Source organism: Lactuca saligna, chromosome 3 (assembly GCF_052625555.1).
Source record: "Lactuca saligna cultivar CGN05327 chromosome 3, ASM5262555v1, whole genome shotgun sequence".
In the NCBI taxonomy this organism is placed as follows: Eukaryota; Viridiplantae; Streptophyta; class Magnoliopsida; order Asterales; family Asteraceae; genus Lactuca; species Lactuca saligna.
Genome location: NC_136419.1, coordinates 4,920,475 through 4,940,063, shown reverse-complemented (window position 1 = coordinate 4,940,063; position 19,589 = coordinate 4,920,475). Strand labels below are relative to the sequence as shown.

At 38.6% G+C, this 19,589-nt stretch overlaps 1 non-coding gene across 1 annotated transcript; it reads right to left on the bottom strand.

The window, feature by feature from the left end:
* Positions 1–17,799: 17,799 nt before the first annotated feature.
* LOC145037995 (small nucleolar RNA R71) lies at positions 17,800–17,906 on the bottom strand. The gene has a single exon (XR_013679100.1). It is a non-coding gene; the product is annotated as a small nucleolar RNA R71 (small nucleolar RNA).
* Positions 17,907–19,589: the final 1,683 nt, after the last annotated feature.

Below are 19,589 nucleotides of genomic sequence, written 5' to 3'. Positions count from 1 at the left end.
GTAGTATGGGCCCGTACTACTGAAAGCAGAGGACCCATACTTGATACAGGGAGTATTCTGAAGGTTCTAAAGAGCAGATTGAGGAGTGATGTTATGGTTTGAGTACCATACATCAGAGCGGATCGAGGAGTGATGTTATGGTTCGGGTACCATACATTAGGGCAGGTTGAGGAGTGATGTTATGGTTCGGGTACCATACATCAGAGCAGATTGAGGAGCGATGTTATGGTTTGCGTACCATACATCAGAGCGGATCAAGGAGTGATGTTATGGTTCGGATACCATACATCAGGGCAGATTGAGGAGCGATGTCATGGTTTGCGTACCATACATCAGAGCGGATTGAGGAGTGATGTTATGGTTCGGGTACCATACATCAGGGCGGATCGAGGAGTGATGTTATGGTTCGGGTACCATACATCAGGGCAGATTGAGGAGTGATGTTATGGTTCGGGTACCATACATTAGAGCAGATTGAGGAGTGATGTTATGGTCCGGGTACCATACATCAGAGCGAATTGGGGAGTGATGTCATGGTTAGGGTACCATACATCGGGGCATATTGAGAAGAGATGTCGTGGAAGGAGTACCATGGTTCGTAGTGAATGATGTTTGTGGTTCTCCGGTTATTCGGTCACGAGTAAGTTCGAAGAGGCGTCCCTTGAGAGGGAGATTGAGAGTCCCTCAGAGTATTCTAGTAAGGAGTCAGTGGAAGGGAGAATTTCGATTTGAGTTGAGTGATCAGTCGATAAAGGAGATGTCACCTCCTATGATCGGGGAGGTACTAATTATGTAAGTGTGAGAATATGAGAAGCATGATGTTTTGGTTTTGGGTTTAGGGGTAAACCCTGCAGGTCGTCATTGATGATGATTTCCCCCCAGAGTATCAGGTAACATGTGTGCCGTGAGGCAGTGATCTATCATGAGCAGATAGTCAGTTGGGACTAAGATAGTCGAGGGCCACGCTATACCTAATTGAGTATAGTCGGGTGTATGGTAGTGGTATCAGTGGGGAGTTCAGTCGAGTTTAGCGGTGAAGAGAGTTTTCTATCCATGGGGTGTTGAATATGGGAGTGGGTCCTTGTTCGTGGGGTGATCCCGGTGTTGGGGCGTTGGTTGATGAGTTGAGGTGAGGGGTACGGTGATTTTATGGTTCAGTCTATGAGCCAGGGATGTTATTGAGCAGTTGATTTGTTGGTACTAGATTGGTAAGATATTTGGAACGACTAGAGGCAGACGTGACGAGAAGTTCTTGAGGAGTTCATCAGAGGTTCAGAGTATATGAAGTCGGTTCATTTCCGTAAGGGGGATTATCGGGCGTTGTGTAGCACTTTCCGGGGGCGGGTGCGATTTTGCTGGAGAATATAGTTATGGAATAGTTGGGTGCTATTTGATGACAATTTGAACCCTAAGTGGGGGAGAACCGGGTGCCGTATGTAAGAAAGCAGAGATTTGTTAGGAGCAGTTATAAGTGGAGTATAGAGATATGCGGTAGGAAATCATGAGACCAGAGATGTCGGTGATCGAGGAAAGGGGTCGGAGTGAGTTAATGCGGGAAGTACTTGTTTGAGAAGGATGAATGTCTCCACGACAGGTGTTTATTAGTCAGGAATCTGGTATTGGTCAGTGTTGGGGCAAGTAGATAAAGAATGATTGAGCAGCCAACTCCCGGGTCGGTATGTGTATCCTTGTTTGGGTTTTGAGTGGCGGGAAAAAGGGTTTCGGAGAATTTTCAGCGTATTTCGTAGTGTTAGCGTTTCTTCGTATTGCAGTTGGGAAATTGAATACACCGAAGTTGCAACTTGGGAAAAATGAAGATCTAGTTATGGGGTTCAGAGGGAATGTATTATTGCATCTATATGGTGCTTGGGGCAGGGAACCTGTGGTTGTGGCAGGATCTTGTGATGATCGGTGGGGGTGTTCCGAGGTATCCGGGTATTGATATCTTTATTTCGAAGTTATTCGTGAATCCTGAGTTGAGACGACTTGTGGTATATCAGGTATCTATGGAACTAGTGATAGCCCTTTGAGTATGGGCATCCAGGGAGATTACTTGAGAGAGTGGATCTTCGCAAGGGTGGGCATCTGTTATGACGATTGCCTCCAGAGTCTGTGATGAATATTCGAGACGAGTATGGGTAGCCGCCTATGATAGTCTGTGGAGCACGAGCTAGTGGAGTCAGAGGGTGTTGTGATACTGTGGAGAGCCGTAGTACTCACTAGTTAGAGGGTGTTGTGATACTGCGGAGAGCCGTAGTACTCACTAGTTAAAGGGTGTTGTGATACTGCGGAGAGCCGTAGTACTCACTAGTCAGAGGGTGTTGTGATACTGCGGGGAGCCGTAGTACTCACTAGTCAGAGGGTGTTGTGATACCGCGGGGAGTCGTAGTGCTCACTAGATGGCAAGAGAGTGTGATGATGGAATGTTCTCCGATCAGTGTATGATGTAGAAGAGTTTTGGGCTTGAGTAGCCCTAGTATTGAGTTTTTGGAGCCTGGATGTTGGACCGGGGGCGAGACTGGGGTCCCCGTCTCTATCGGGGAATGTGGTGAGATGGCAAGGGATATGCGCAGCAGAAACCAGAGATCAGAGTGGAGACGATCCTCGGTTGGATTGTACTTTCTTGCATAAGGAAAAGAGAATTTCGTGACTTGCGTGTCACGGGGCCGGGATAGTGGTCACGGGGAGGAAGTTAGTGGGATATTTGGATCATGATTTGGGTGACCTTTGGAGGCTCAGCTGTGGAGTCAAAAGCTGACCTGGTGCTCAGTCTCGAAGAGGGATATGTGATGAGCTAGAGCTTATCCTGATGATGTCGGAGGACACCTCAGAGGGAGTGAACGATTCAGACGCTCAAAGACATGCTTCGGGCATGTGTATTAGATTTCGGAGGGTGTTGCGGCACGTATTTATCCTTGGTTGAGTTATCCTATTTCAACAGCCATCATTAGTGCATTGGTATGCCACCCTTTGTGCTGTTGTATGGGAGGAAGTGTTTGATCCTCATTTACTGGGGAAAGTGTTGATTCGCTGAAGTGAAAGTTGTAGTGAGAATGGATGATTTGGAGTATGGTGGTCGAACACTGTGTCTGTGACAGTGGTATGGAATAACATCATGATGGGATGTCTGCAGAGGACGCGGAAGGATTCCGCGGGTGTAGAGCCAAGAGTCTCAGGATGGATGTAGGGATGGAGTCTGGGACTCCCAACTTGATTCTGATCGAGGGCTGTGTGCGTAGTGGTGGTTTCTCCTGGGGATGTTAGAGACGTCATCATTGTGACGGGTTTTCCTAACCCGAGAGTGCGAAGGTTGGTGCGGCATGGGTGTGTGATTGCAAGAAGAGGACTCATGGGAGTTGCTCTGGGATTTAAGAGTGGGTCTTTCCGTCGTCACGGATTGGATAGAGAGGGATTCGAATCGGGGATCCGATGGTTCATGTCTTCTAACCCTTATGGGTCGAGTGATTGTTGAGATTTGGGGCAGTGATACTTCATGGGTAATTCTCGGATCGATGTGTGTGGTCCTCAGAGGGTGCATCCGGTGCCCGGTTCGAGACAATGGTCAGGACACCGTAAGGAAAGGGAAAGTGTGTTCGAGTTTCGATGGGTATGCCTTGTGAGATCTGGTCCGATTAAGGCAAGGTGGCACATTGTGGGAGTAATTCTGGAGTTGAGTTACTGTAGGCTTCGAGGGCGAAGCCTAATTTAAGTGGGGGAGAATTGTAACATCCTGGAATATCAAGAGTAGAGTTGAAGGGCTAAAAGAGTAAATTGGGAAAGAGCGACTCGGCGAGTCCATGTGTGGACTCGGCGAGTAGAGTCGCGACTTGGTCGCATGTTAAGTGGCCGACTCGGCGAGTCCGAGTATTGGACTCGGCGAGTAGGCGCTGAGTGGAGAAAACCCTGATTCTCGGGGTTGAGCCTTATATAATGATCATTATGTCTTCCTCCCAGCCTCTTTATCACCCCTTGAGCCCCAGAAAACCCTAAATCGCGGAGAAGCACCATTTTTGAGTGTATTGGAGCTTGGAGAAGTAATGGTTGAAGGAATTTTGGGAAGATTGAAGGCTTGGAGCAAGGGGCTTTGCTTGGATTCGAATTGCATTGCAGTTGGGGCATCACTTAGAGGTAGTATCTCGTTTTTGACCTGTTGATTATGTTGTTTCTTCATTTTGGGGTTTGTGAGAAATTGTCTATGGATGAAATGGGAAGTCTAGAGGTTAGATATGAGGTTGCTACCTTAGATCTGGAAGGGAGAAGAATCAGAGAGCATGAAAGTCCCTGTGTTGGAGTGTTTAGTGAAGCTTGCATGTCCCAAACCCTAGCCCCAATGTGCAAACGGCTTAGATCTCTTTGGATTCACGTAAAGTTTGCCACTTTACGTGATGGATGAGTGGTAGGAGGCTAGATCTATGTCTTGGAGCAGTTGCATGGCCTGGAATGCTTCGGAATGTATTCAGACCGGCGGTACTCGGCGAGTCACATGGGTGGACTCGACGAGTTGGATGAAGATGGTCTGGAACTCGGCGAGTTGTATGAACAACTCGGCGAGTAGGTTGAAGATAGCCGTAGACTCGGCGAGTCTGTTCTTGGACTCGACGAGTCTTGACGAAGAGTCCCAAATATTTCCTGGTTGAGTCGAGAATCGGTGAGTCAAGGGATGACTCGGTGAGTTGGGTGTGAGTGGACTCAGAGTTGTGGGACTCGGCGAGTCTCGTGGTGACTCGACGAGTTGAGTCGCGATATGGGGAAGTTCTGATTATGGGAACTCGACGAGTCACAGGGTTGACTCGGCGAGTAGAGTCAGTCAAGGGTTGACCTAGACTGAGGACTTTGATTTCGACCAAGGGTTGGACGTTGAGTTTTAGGGTTTGGACAGCGATGTGGCCTTTGGGCCAAGAGAGAGGTAAAATAGTCTTTTACCCATAAGAGGGTGTTATGAGAGGATTTATTCTAGCCTCGAGAGTTATATTCATGAGAGTATTTACCTTACGTGTTAGGCGGTGGCGAGTTTGAGATTCAAGTGTGGGGATATCTGCTTTCTGCTTTCCAGGTGAGTCTTCTCACTATACTTTACCTTGAGTAGGTAACCAGAGTTATGTGATTAGAGTATTTGTATGCTATATGTACGTGATGTGTTGTACTGCATTATTTCTATGTGATTTATGTTGTGCATGTTTATAGAGTTGGAACCGGAAGGTTCCCAGAGTTAGAACCTGAGGGTTCACAGAGTTTGGGTGCACGGACCCACAGAGTTATAGCCTCGAGTGGCTAATATGTGTTATGTGTGGTATTTTGGGGAACTCACTAAGCTTCATGCTTACAGTGTTTTGTTTGATGTTTTACAGGTTTCTTTCAATATCACGGGACGGCACCGGCTTGATTGTACACACCAAAGAAAGAGTCATATTTTGGAGGATCTTGGTTTTCTATGCAAGTGAAAATGGAGTTATGTTTTGTAAATCGACTATGAATAAGATTTTAAACAAGTGTTTCTAAGAGTAAAATGATTATTTTAAATGAAAAATTTGTCTTAAAATTTACGGTGTTACACTATATTTACCTGAAAGATCATAAGATTGATCAAGTCAAAAAGTTTGACTCTATTTCAGTTAAAGTCCACTATCTAACTCTATTAAGTTCCTATTTGGAGATTCTTATTACATAATGTGAATGGGTCACATGTTGATGTTTTTAAGAATCAAAGAAAAGATAGGAAGCTTAAAGTAAGTATATGTTGATTCTGATTGCGAATGTGGGTTTCGATCGCATGGTTCGGTAATCAGAATTTTGAGCTATTGCTTAAGAGTTATAATATATTACTTATGAATAGATAACAACAAGGTTTTCATGTGGATTGTAAGGATAAGTTTTTCCGCAAAGTTTTAAAATAAAAGAAAAAAAAGGGTTTTAATTTTATTTATTTTAAAAAATATCCTTACAATGACATCTGTGGAAAGTTGTTGCTTATATGTTTCCAGTAATAACAATATTGGAAAGTTGATTTGATTCTTTCATTTGTGGTAGTGTCTGAATTTACCAAATGAAGAAAGTTTTTCATCACCCAAGTTTCAATTGGACAGAAACTTGGAATCATACAAGTTGTATTCTATGATGAATGAAAATTTTCATCTTTGAAAATTAAGACTAATTCTTTGATCACATGTATATGTGAGTCAATTGAAGGACTAAGGATTAGGTACACTGGGTGTGTGCTGGTCAAGGTCCACCACAAAGATTGATTTGCCATGATTTACTAAAGATTAGTAAATATGATTATACTTATAAGGTTAAGTATAATTCTGTAACATTGGAAAGGTTACAATGCATGACAAAACAAATGAGAAGAATCAAATTAGGCAGAAAGATAAAAGTTTCTCAAATCTGAAAGGATGGAGAGTACTTTAGTATCATATTTCATGATCATCTTAATGATTATGAAACCATATCACAAATTCATACTCTAAGGACGTCTTAGTGCAATGTTATGGCTAAGAAGAGAGGTCATGAATTGTTGGATTGGTTAAAATCAAGAAGATGAGTCATACTTCGTTCCAAAACAATTCTTAGAGTCACACTCTAAGATTGTAACCTTGAGTGATATAAAGGAAGATTTATTAACACTAGTAAAATGTAAGAGTAAAATGTTTTCTACTCTTGTACATTTGAGATTGGTAAGTTGTGATGGCTTGGATGAGACAAGGACCAACTAAGACCAATTGTGTGAAGTGTTAGTCTTGATAAGAATCTGCACTATCCCTTGAATATTTGTTTTGACAAGGAATGATTCTTGATTGGGAAAACTTATATGTCAAGGGAACAGTGGGAGCCTTAAAGTTCCTGAAAGAGTTTCACGATTTAATCAAGAGTAAAACCTGTAATTTATCACTAGCACACGACTTAAGGTTTGCAACCTATCGTGTTGACATAATTCTTATTTCTGTACCTACTTCAAATAAGTTGAATTTGCCTGTGAGTTATCAGAGTTCAACTTGGAAGCATTGGTGTGCCTTGTGCTACCAAGGTGACAAGAAACTAAGATTGAACAAGTTTAATCCATGTAAGGCTGAATTTGTCACTAACCTTATCTTGTGATTATGGTTTTGACAAATTCACATGGATAGGAACTCATACACTATAAAATCTAAGTGCCATAAGGTTTCTCTCCGATTCATGAAAATGATGGTGAGGAAACGCTTTCACTAAGTAGATTTTACGTAGATATCAATTGTGTTATTTGCATTTTCAAAAGTCGTTAGTGGAGCGTGTGTGGTTAACCGGCACACTAACATGGACTTGTGATAAATGGAAAAGGTTTAAGAAATTGAGACTATGATTACGGCATCCCTTTTCATAGTTCTGAAAATTGTTTATACACACATGGGAGCTATCTAAGAAAGGGTGTATGAATCTAAATTTTAGAAGTCCAATCGATTTCTGAATACATGTCAAAGCTAGTGGGAGCATAAATGTTATGCTGATAATCATCATGTTAGTGGGAGCATGATTATTACGTTTAGTGTTGCAAGTTAGCAATGTTAATTATAGAAAATAAAGTTTCAATTCGTGAAGTTACAGGGGTTGAAAAGTTGTTTTGCTATAATTAAGGGAGAGGAAATTATACTTTATTTCAATTCTAAAGCTTAGATTGAGATTTTAATCATCTTTAGTCAAGAATATATATGAATTTTGTGTTGGAATGGTTCGACTTAAGGAAATTCTATATATATTGCGTTTTCAAAATTCAATTATGAGTACGGCATCCCTCTTCATAGTTAAATTTTGAAAACATGGAAAATAAAAAAATATTGTAGCAAAAGACTGGTCTAGTATCATGTCTTTATGTGAGACATCATGAATCGTGTCCCATATGCCTCGGACATAGGATCGATTTCATGTGCTATAATATTCATCCTTTCTAAATTTTCCAAATGCTCAGGGCATTTAGAAGGGAAAAGTCTAGAACTGGATATGACTAAAGTGATTAAGCAATTGTCGAGGACAATCTGAGGTTTGCCAAAGATTAGTTACTCAGGGATATTTGGAAGTATAGTGTTAATTTTGGCAGGACCATATTGACATTTTCTGAAAAGAGGTAACTCTTGTTCAGAAGCGATAGTCAAAATGGGACTATGGAAATGTCTCCATAGGTGGAAGTTATTCAATCTATGTAAGATTAGAAAACCTTAATGCAAGAAGGATGTTCAAAGCAATGTACTTTGAATATGAGACTTCCGTTCCATAGAAGTTGACCTTCTTTGGAATACTCTGTAATGACTGGTGACAAGGTTTTGGTGACTTTGTGCATCGGGGATTCTCACATTTACAATAAGGATTTGGGTTTGTGAAATGAGTATCACTAGAATCATGTTCAGTTGATCTGCATCACAATGTGAGGATCATAGACAAACATAGTGTGCATACTTGGAGTATGACATAACTATTGTTTAGAAAACAAAGTGTACATGCTAGGAGCATGGGACGACTGTTGTTTTTATTCAAGTCTTAAGTTGATTGTTTGAAACATTATACAATGAATAATGTGTAATCAATATGGTGATAAATAAAAGGTGGTTCTATTTATATTCAAAAGGGTTTTGAGACCATATTGGATTCGATTATTATTGTGTTTCACTTTGCATGTTTTGACTTCCAAAATAGCTAGGTTATTCTTTCCGAATGACTAAGTTATTTAAACACTCCACAGCCGTTCATATGTTGGAAGTAGGTATGAATCAAGACTGTTATGAATCGGGTTTGTAGATGGCTAAATGGTTTTATTCATAGCAATGGTTGCTACAACATTCATGAGTGCTCATAAGTTATGAGTATTGGAATAAACCCACGCTCACTTGTATCACTTCATGGAATTTATCTCGAGTGATCGTGAGATGGTAATATCATATAAATCTTCAAACCTAGAGATATGAGTTGTTACCTATGAGTTGGTTGTGCATTGATTGCACGCAAACGCATCAGTAACTTGATGTTATAAAACGTGCCTTTATGTACAATTCAACAAGTAGTAGAACAAGTATATGAGTCGAAGTTTATCTGTTCCTTATAGAAATAGAAGCGATATATGGGCCACTCGATGATTTTGTTGTGACCTATGTACCGGCCGGTCAGAACTAAATTGATGTGTTCGATTAAGTTCTTTGTCAAACAAATCGGAAATCGGGAAACAAAATGTTGGACAATAAGTACGCCGTTGTTCCATGTATTTGTCCGGCTGATATCATAAGAACAGAGGATTATATGATCACTTATCTAAAATGGCGCTTCATAGTTCAACAGAGTCTTCATAGTTCAACGGAGTTTTCGAGAGCTACGATTGTTGGTTGGTTCCTGAAGTAACATATGCAAATATAGTTATTAGACTTATCCAAGTGGGAGTCTGTTGGATAAGGTGTCTAAGTCCATAACTTATTTGGTATATACTTGACCCGACCCGGCATGGTCCATTTGGGTTGCATCTCATCCAAACTATTTATGGATAATTTTATGAGATGTATACACATATGTTTATTAATATATTATAAGTTATAATATATTAATGTGAGATTATGTTATTTAATTAGTTTTAGTCTTAAATTAATTATGAATTAATTTAGAGATTAAAAGGAAGACTAATTAGATTATGGGTTATTGGTTTTATATAGTGTGGGCTAATGCTCATTTGTTAATGGGCAAGGCTTATATGGAAGTCCATGGATGACCCATGGAGCTTTTAACCCATGGATCCTTGGAAAGAAAAGATCATGGGTTATTAGGGTTTCACCCTAACCATGCACACTATATAAGCATGCTTATGAAGCATGAAATGGTGCCTAAGTGTAACTAGTGAACTAGTGTGTGTGAGCTTGTGTGTGGCCGAAATATACAAGTGTATACACTCTCTCAAAGTTTTCCAAGAGTTTGTGGTGTTTTGTGATTCCATTTGAGGCATTCACACTATTGGTGCTTGGCCCTCAAACTCCTCAAGAACCAAACTCATCAAAAGGTATGTAATCTTTTCTAACTCTTTATGTTGAAATGTTCCCCATGCCATGTTAGATAGGTTATAAACCTTGGAAAAATTATTATTTTGCATGTATTTAGACAAACATGGATCCAAGGTTTATTAGGGTTGCATGCACACTTAGGAAGTGTTAGATTGCTCAAAACCCAACATCTAGTTCCTCTGATCTCCATGGATGACTGACAACCATCACTATGAAAATTCATTGTTGATATTATCCAAGTACTCGGCATCGAAACCCTAGCATCACCATGAAAATCATTAGGTTTGAAGCATCGATAAAACGTGCCTTACAACTCTACTTTTAGGTGACTATTTTCATTGCTTAAAATTCAAAATTTTAATCTATTTTCCATCAATAAGTTGTGTAATTATAGTTGGAGATCGGGATTATCAATTTTTCTTATTCAATCATATCAAGATTATAGCGAATCGGGTTTTCTGCACTTTGGAATCAATATGGTGGCGTTCTGTGGTTAAGGTTTAATAATTTTTAATCTCTGCGTATACAAAATTCGCTTTTAGAGTTCAATATTTATGGGTTTCTCTGTTAGGGTTTAACAATAGTGAATGTTGAAATTATTTGCTTCTAGGTATCCATTTAGCGGAAATCGATATAAAGGAGCATTTTGTTTCAAATATTGTGAAGGTAATTCTTTTCTTTGGTTATGTAAACGTATTATCCACTATATTCTTCATATTTTTCTCACTTTTTAAATCTTTTCTCAAAATTTCACTGTTTGGAAGTTTTGATACAAAATTTGATGTGAGAATTCGTGCCTTGAGAAATCATACATCTGGTCTTTTGAAAGTGATGAATCTGTTGAAATCCATAAAGGAAAAGCCATAGATGCTTTAAAACGAATGGAGAACTGGAATTTGTTTACTGATGATGCTTATGAGGTATAGTTCATTGGTTATGCATCATATCATCTCTATTTTAATAATTATTCTAGATTAAATTAATGATTTTGCCCCTGTGATGAGTTGATCTTTTGATTTAATTCTAATTCTAGGAGACTTTTTCCTACCTTTTGATAAATTAGCTAATTAATAATTTAACATGATAATACACACTAGATTGTATGGACTACTTACAAATTGTGAAGAAGTTATTATGAAAGTTTGAAGGTTTCTGGTTAACTGTGTGCAGAAGCGAAGAACATTGATATGTGTTTTGAGAGCATATGAGTGAAATGAGTTTACTGTGAGTGTCAAATGAATTCATTTGTACCTAAAATATGAAGGAAACTCATAAGGCGGTGAATGTAAGGTTTGCGGTAATAATCACATTTTGAGGCTAACTTTTGATAAGATTTGAAGATATTTGAAGAGTTTACGGTCCTGCACTCCCAAATATGAAGTGTTTACGGTTTAGATTAAAAAGGAAATGGTGTTTTCGAATCTTATAGTCAAAGAAGAAAGGTTTACGGTTATACACATCCATAAAGGAAGTGTTTACTGTTTGTTTTCATTCTAATGAGGTGTTCACGGTTTGACTTTTATTTCATAAGGTGTTCATGGTTTGACTCTTCATTCCAAAAGATGTTTATGGTTTGAATCTTCATTCCATAAGAGGATTCATGGTTTGTGCTTTTGGGATAATACTCCCTAATCCGTAAACACTATATATATATATATATATATATATATATATATATATATATATATATATATACTTTACATTTTTATATTTTAAGTTAAATATAAGCCGCTTTATTTCAACTAGAACTTAAATCAATATATGTTTCATTATATATATAATTCATAGGAGTATGGTTTTCAAAGTATGTTTACACAATAACTTATATAAACATGCCCTATGGCATTCTAAGTTCTTACTGTATAGATGTTATGATGTTAAATTACTTGCTTACTATTGTAGTTTAGACTTATATTGATCTGAAATAGTGGATTGTTACATTATCCCCTCGTTAGAGGTAATTTCTTCCCGAAATTGTTTCTAAAGTGGTACTCATGAATTAGGGAAAAGATGTGGATACTTTTGTTTCATTTGATCTTCCCATTCCCAAGTGAATCTAGGTCCCCGCTTCGTATCCCAATAGTGTAAGTAGTCCATAAAAATTGTGAAGAAGTTATTATGACAGTCTACACTTCGTAGAAGAACCATTGGAGATCATGGATAGGGAAGTCAAAAGATCATTGATACGAATTTGTTTTGATCTTTTGACTTCCCTATCCATGATCTCCAATGGTTCTTCTACGAAGTGTAGACTGTTATTTAACTTGATTTCGTTGAGTGAGATTACAAGAGTCTCATCAAACAGACACTTCTAGAGATTAGAGACGTGAAAAATAGGATGAATGTTACTAAGTTCATGCGGTAGTTTGAGTTTATAAGCAACTGGACCAATTATAGCAAGTATCTCGAATGGTCTGATGTACCTTGGATTTAGTTTTCTACGTTTTCCGAAACATATCATTCCTTTCCAAGGTGAGACCTTTAACAAGACGCAGTCGCCAACCTGGAATTCCAAGGGTTTTCGTCTTTTGTTCCTATAATTCTTCTGTCTGTCTCTAGAAGCTTTCTATTGCTCCCAGATTTGGACAATATTTTCTATGTTTTCTCGAATGATCTCGAGACCGGTTAATGTACTGTCAAATATTTAGTTCTTGGCTAGTTGCGTATCCCCCACTTCAGCCCAGCACAGAGGAGATCTACACTTACGGCCATAGAGAGCTTCAAAGGGTGCAACTTTGACGCTAGTGTGATAGCTATTGTTTTAGGAGAATTCAACTAGTGTTAAATGGGTATCCTAAGCTTTAACAAAATCTATCACACAACCCCTTAACATGTCTTCCAGCATTCATATTGTTCTCTCGCTTTTCCCATCAGTTTGAGGATGGTACGTTGTACTCATGTCAAGATTGGTTCCCAAGGACTTTTACAGTGATTGCCAAAACCGCGAGGTAAATATACTATCTCGGTTAGATATAATAGATATTGGTACACCATGCAATCGTATTATCTATTTAAAATATGTCTTTGTTAACTTCTCCATTTTTATCAGTTTCTTTTATTGGCAGGAAGTGTGCGGATTTGGATCATCTGTCAATAATCACCCAAATCGTGTCATGACCACCAGTTGTCCTTTGTAACTTGGTTATGAAATCCATTGTAATCCACTCCCACTTCCACTTAGGTATTTTCAGTGATTGTAATAAACCTGAGGGGTTTTGATATTCTACCTTGACTTTGGTGCAAGTTAGGCATTTTCCCACATAGGTAGCAATTTCAGCTTTCATGTTCGGCCACCAATAGAGTTTCTTAAGGTCCATATACATCTTTTCTGAACCTAGATGAATGGAGTATCGAGTTTTTATGGGCTTCATTCATAAAAACATCTTTGTAACCACCAAACTTCGATGTCCAGATCCGATTCATGAGATAACGAACTCTGTCACCCTTGATTTCCAAGTTCTTTTCCATTCCTCGTAATGCTTCACCCATCACATTCTTAGGTTTCAAGGCTTCCAGCTGAGCCTTCTTGATTTATGTAGATAGGTGGGAATGGATGGTCATGGTCAGAGACTTTAATCGGCGTCTAGAGTACTCTTTCCGACTAAGAGCATCTGCTACCACATTGGCTTTACCTGGATGACAGCGAATCTCACATTCATAATCATTGAGTAACTATACCCATCATCGTTGTCTCATGTTAAGTTCCTTCTGATTGAATATGTGTTGGAGGCTTTTATGAATACTAAAGACTGTGCATTTCGTACCATACAGGTGATTCTTAAGCTGTCTCGAGGCATAGGATATGACATTTCCTCGTTGTATAAGAACGCAACCTAGTCCTTGCTTAGACGCATCGCAGTAAACTACAAAATCTTTCGTTCCTTCTAGGAGGGACAAGATTGGTGTGCTGCAGAGGGCTTGCTTTAGTGTCTGGAAAGAAGTTTCTTATTTCTCCTCCCAATTGAAGGTTACACCCTTCTGAGTCAGGGAGGTGAGTGGCTTCGCGATCTTTGAGAAGTTTTGAATGAATCTCCTTTAGTAGCCAGCGAGACCTAGAAATTGACGAATTTTTGTTGAGGTTCATGGGGTCGCCCAGTTTTCGATAGCTTTGATCTTGGAGGGATCCACATGTATCCTTTCCTTGCTGACTACACGACCTAGGAATTCCAACTTTCGAATCAAGAATTCACATTTTGAGAACTTCACATATAATTTCTCTGCCCTTAAGGTTTCCAAGACTTGTCGTAAATTTTGGTTGTGTTCTTCCTTACTTCGGGAAATAAACTAGTATATCGTCAATGAAAACTATAACAAACTTGTCTAAGTAAGGTCGATACATGCGGTTCAGAAAGTCCATGAACACTGCATGTGTGTTTGTTAAACCAAATATCACACCCCGACCGTCGGCGGAAACACCGGGCAGTGTAACGTCATTTCTCGTATCATAGTTATCAACTTCCTGAAAACACATGCAATTTAAAATACATCAACATAAAGTTGGTGAGTCCACAGGTTTTTGACTCCATACAAAAATAATACATTTTCCAAGTTCAAAAGTATAGTTTCGATAGTATCATTTTGACTCTCAAACATTTAGCATATATATCTTAGGTATAATGGCTTACTTACCAAATAAGTGTTATACCTAAACATTCTTTGAACCTAGAGTATAAGTATAAATGTTTGTAATTCCATACAAACTAAGTTGCTACATATAAATCTATTTCAATTCCATACGAGTAAAACCGTTACGTATAAATCTATTTCAATTCTATACGAGTAAGTAGGATAGGTATAGTGGTTTACTTAATATACAAGTAATATACCTACTAGATTCTTATACTTAGAGTATAAGTCTTTGGGAAACTTATACTTAACATTCATACTTGTATATTGACAAAGTATAATGCTTCTATAGTTGTTCTACCATGAGTCTGTAGCTATGACTGTATGACTTAGTTTTATACCTCTTATTATTAGTACAAGGATCACACCTTTCGGTAGTACAAGGATTACACCTTGAGGTAGTACAAGGATCACACCTTGCGGTAGTACAAGGATCACACTTTGCGGTAGTACAAGGATCACACCTTGCGGTAGTACAAGGATCACACCTTGTGGTAGTACAAGGAGCACACCTTGTGATAGTACAAGGATTACACCTTGTGGTAGCACAAGCATCATACGTTGCGGTAGTTTCCGAACGTTTCATCGACACCGGAACAATAACAAATAAATAGATAGTCCATCACTCGCTTTTGGTTGATTGTAGCTAACATTCACAAGTGGGCTGGTCAACCCGTATACTATTTATACACGACTTACTCGCTCACACGGGATTAACGAATACAGGTCAGATGACTTTCACTAAGATCCCCAAACTTAGATGATGAATACAGTAGCTTAGGTAGACTTTGACGATGTTCTATAGTTCTAACAACAAAAGCATTTTCATGTCTAAAACCTTAAGTTACTAGACTTTGGTTTTTGAACATTACTCCTAACTTCATAATATTTAGGCAGTATAACAGCTATATCTTGAAGTAAAAACCAGGTTTTATCTTGACCTAAAACCAATAAAAACAACATATAACGTTTCTTATTTTATCTGGACATAAAACTAACAATAACAACATATCCAGTTTTATCTTGACATAAAACTAATAATAACAACATATAACATATCTAGTTTTATCTTGACATAAAACTAATAATAACAACATATAACATATCTAGTTTTATCTTGACATAAAACTATTAATTGCAACATACTATATAACTTAACATATAAAACTTTCGAATATAACTTCGGAACTATATCACACACAAAATATATATAGAATCCTAAGTATAACTCAAGATCTACATTAATAATAGTTGTATGTATTCAAAATGTTGTATTTAGAACAATCATATCTCGATTATCATAACTATATACTATCATATAGACATAATAATAACATATATACAATGACTAGCATGCGTTTTCCCCCGAAATATTAGAAAGTAGGGCCGTGAAACTCATCTTAGTAACGTGATTTGATGTAATCTAGGTAGAAATGGTCAGCGTATGAGGTTGTCGGGGCTCGGGATGCAAGAAGGGCTTCAGCAAATGAGAGAGGAGAAAGGAAATGGTGTAAGGAAGTGAATGGGTCGATCTTGCTATTTATAGTAAGATTTTATGACACTCACGTCGTGAGTGTCATAAGGCTTACATCGTGAGTCTCATGATTCACTCCGTAGACTTGCCCTTTGCGTCCCTAGCTTCGGATGATGGTCATGACACCCCACGTCGTGAGTGTCATAAAGCTCACGTCGTGAATTGGATTTTATCCTCTCGTAGCTTCTAGATTCCGAATTATGACAGAATATCGCGACCGTCATAAAACTCACGTCGTGAATTAGCTAGTTTAGGGTTTTAAAAGCTAAATCTTCGGAATGCCATAACCTTTGCATACAAACTCCGATTTTGACGTTCTTTATATCCATGCGTAGGTATTTACGAGCACTAAAACTCTCTTTTAGACTCCAATAGCTAATTATAAGCCTATTTTAAATTCCTTATGTTATAGAGATTTTATAGTGTTCGGTTTATCATAACTTCTTCATGTGAAGTCAGATTTAGATGTTCTCTACATTTTTGAAATTGTATGGATGTATACTTTGATTTATACCATAAAGTGTGTATGAAATTTAATATTTATATTAGAATTATCATGAAATACATAGTGAGTTTACTACATTACTAGTTTAACAAAATCACATTACATGATTGGTATAATCACATGTGATTGTTATTGACCTACGTTTGACTAGTGTTACACCAAAGGGCATCACTACGAATTCATAGTAACTGTAGCGAGTTCTAAAAGCAATCTTTGGAATATATGCCTCCTGGACTCATAACTCATGGGATCCTGATGTCAGGTCAATCTTGGAGAAGAAATTGGCTCCTTGAAGTTGATCAAAAACATCATTAATTCGAGGTAAAGGGTATCAATTTTTGATAGTAAGTTTATTTAATTCTCGGTAGTCTATACATATGCGAAACGATCCATCCTTGTTCTTTATGAACAATATCGGTGCTCCCCAAGGTGAGAAGCTTGGTCTAATGAAACCTTTGTTAAGAAGTTCATTTAACTGGATGGATAGTTCCTGCATCTCTGATGGTGCAAGACGATAAATGGATTTAGCTACGGGGGTAGCTCCGGGAATCAACTCGATTCGAAATTCGACTTGGCGTTCAGGAGGAACTCCTAAGAGATCTTCAGGGAATACATCAGGGAAATCACAGACTTCAGGGATATCCTTGATGCTTTTCACTTCTTTTGTATTATCAACCACGTGAGCTGAGAAGGCACAATAAACTTTGCGAAGATAGTTATGGGCCTTGATGCAAGAAATGATTTGAAGATTCATACCGAGTTTGTTGACATAGTTAACAATAGATTCATTACTTGGCAGATTAAGACGAATGGCTTTTCATAACATAGGATATCAGCATGATAAAGACTTAACCAATCCATGTCGATGATAATGTCAAAGCTTTTAATCGAGATCGGCATAAAGTCAATTTGAAGATGCGTTTAGGCACATGGATGAGGTCAATGACATTTCAAGTTACTTCAATATTCCTAATGTCTCACTAGAAGCAATATTATTAAGAATGCTCCCAGTAACCTTCATGAGAGATGCAAAACTATGGCTAAACTCCCTTCCACCTGGAGCAATTACAACTTAGGAGAATCTACACGAAGCTTTCATTGAACAATATAGTCTACCATAAAAAATATTCAAGCTCAAGAAGAATATAGCAAATTTCCAACAAAATGATGGTGAGTCCTTGTTTAAAGCTTGGTAGAGATATAAAGACATCCTTAGGAATTTCCCCCAACACGATAGAGGTATCCATATTCTACGATGGGGTGAATGTTACAACAATACAACTACTTGACTCTCAAGGTCCAATGACAAAGAAAGAACTAGCTACGATTAAGGAGTTTATTGAAGAATTCGAGAAACATCCGCGCGAATGTCATACCATGCATTAAAATGTTATTAGAGGAAGAGAAATTTAGATGGAGGAAATGAGTACATGGTAGAGGTTATGGAAAAACTGGTATCGATGGTCCAAAGAATGATGATGATGGATCAATCCATCAAAGCAATTTGTGTTGGATGCGATAATTGTAGCAGTCCTCACTAAACAATGGATTGTGACCTTGAATAGGATAGGAATCGGAAAGTTCAAGCTTGCTATTCTAATGGTGATAGGTGTAATGAAAATTGTAAAAAACCCACGAAGAATGACTTTGAATCCGTTCTTGCACGATCCACAGTTGCATTAGAGAAAAGACACGATGTGACTAATGCTAGCATTCGAAATCAGCAAGCCTCAATCCGTAATATCGAGCAATAGATAAGTGAACCCTTAAAATAATTCAATGAATGATTAATAGGCACACTTCTGAGCAACACAGAACACAATCTGAAGGTACATGTCATCGACATCACAACTAGGAGTGGTAAAATTATTACTCATTTGGTTCTTATTTTTAACAATAATTTAAATGTTGTGCAGAAACCAGAATATAAAATTCAAGACAATGACTCTGAACACCAACGGCGACGTAGTGAAGATCCAACCATGACGTGATCATCTGTTGAAGCCAAAAAAAATCTTCCATGCAATCCGTATCAGCCACCATTGTCATTCCCGAGTCGAGCCAAGCAAGACAAGAAATCCGAAGTAGTGTCCTAAATTCTAAAATACGCTAAAATTTTGAAGGATCTTCTCACGAATAGGAAGGAGATGGAAGAGGCAGCAAAACAGATATTAAACGAGAATTGCTCATCCACTATGCTAACATGGAACCAGAGATTGCTACCTTCGTGGGCAAGTGTCTTACTTGCGCCAAAGTTAAGGTAGAATATCAAAAGCCCTCAAGTTTACTACAACCACTGGAGATACCTGAGTAGAAGTGGGAGCGGATTACAATGGACTTCATAACTAAGCTGCCAAAGACAAGGTTGTTCTCGATTCCATTTGGGTGATTGTGGATCAGTTAACCAAATCCGCGCACTTCCTACCAATTAAGGAAACCGATAAAATGGAGAAACTGACCAGAAGCTACCTTAGAGAGATAATATGACTGCATGGTGTACCCAAATCTATTATCTCTGATAGAGACACTAGATTCACCTCGAGGTTCTGGCAGTCACTACAGAAGGCACTGAGAACTAGACTGGATATGAGTACAGCCTACCATTTGCAAACTGACGGACAGAGTGAGAGGACTATAAAAACTCTAGAAAATATTTTGTGATCCTGTTTGATAGACTTTGGAAAGGAATCAAATACTTATTTACCCTTGTCGAGTTCTTTTACAATAACAGTTATCACACTAGCATAAAGGTCGCACCATACAAAGCCCTCTATGGCCGCAAGTGCAGATCACCTCTGTGTTGGGCTAAAGTTGGTGATACTCAGTTAGCTAGAGGGCAAGTCCCTGACAACACGCTCACCAGTCTAGAAATCATTCGAGAAACTATAGAGAAGATCGTACAAATTATAGAGTGACTGAA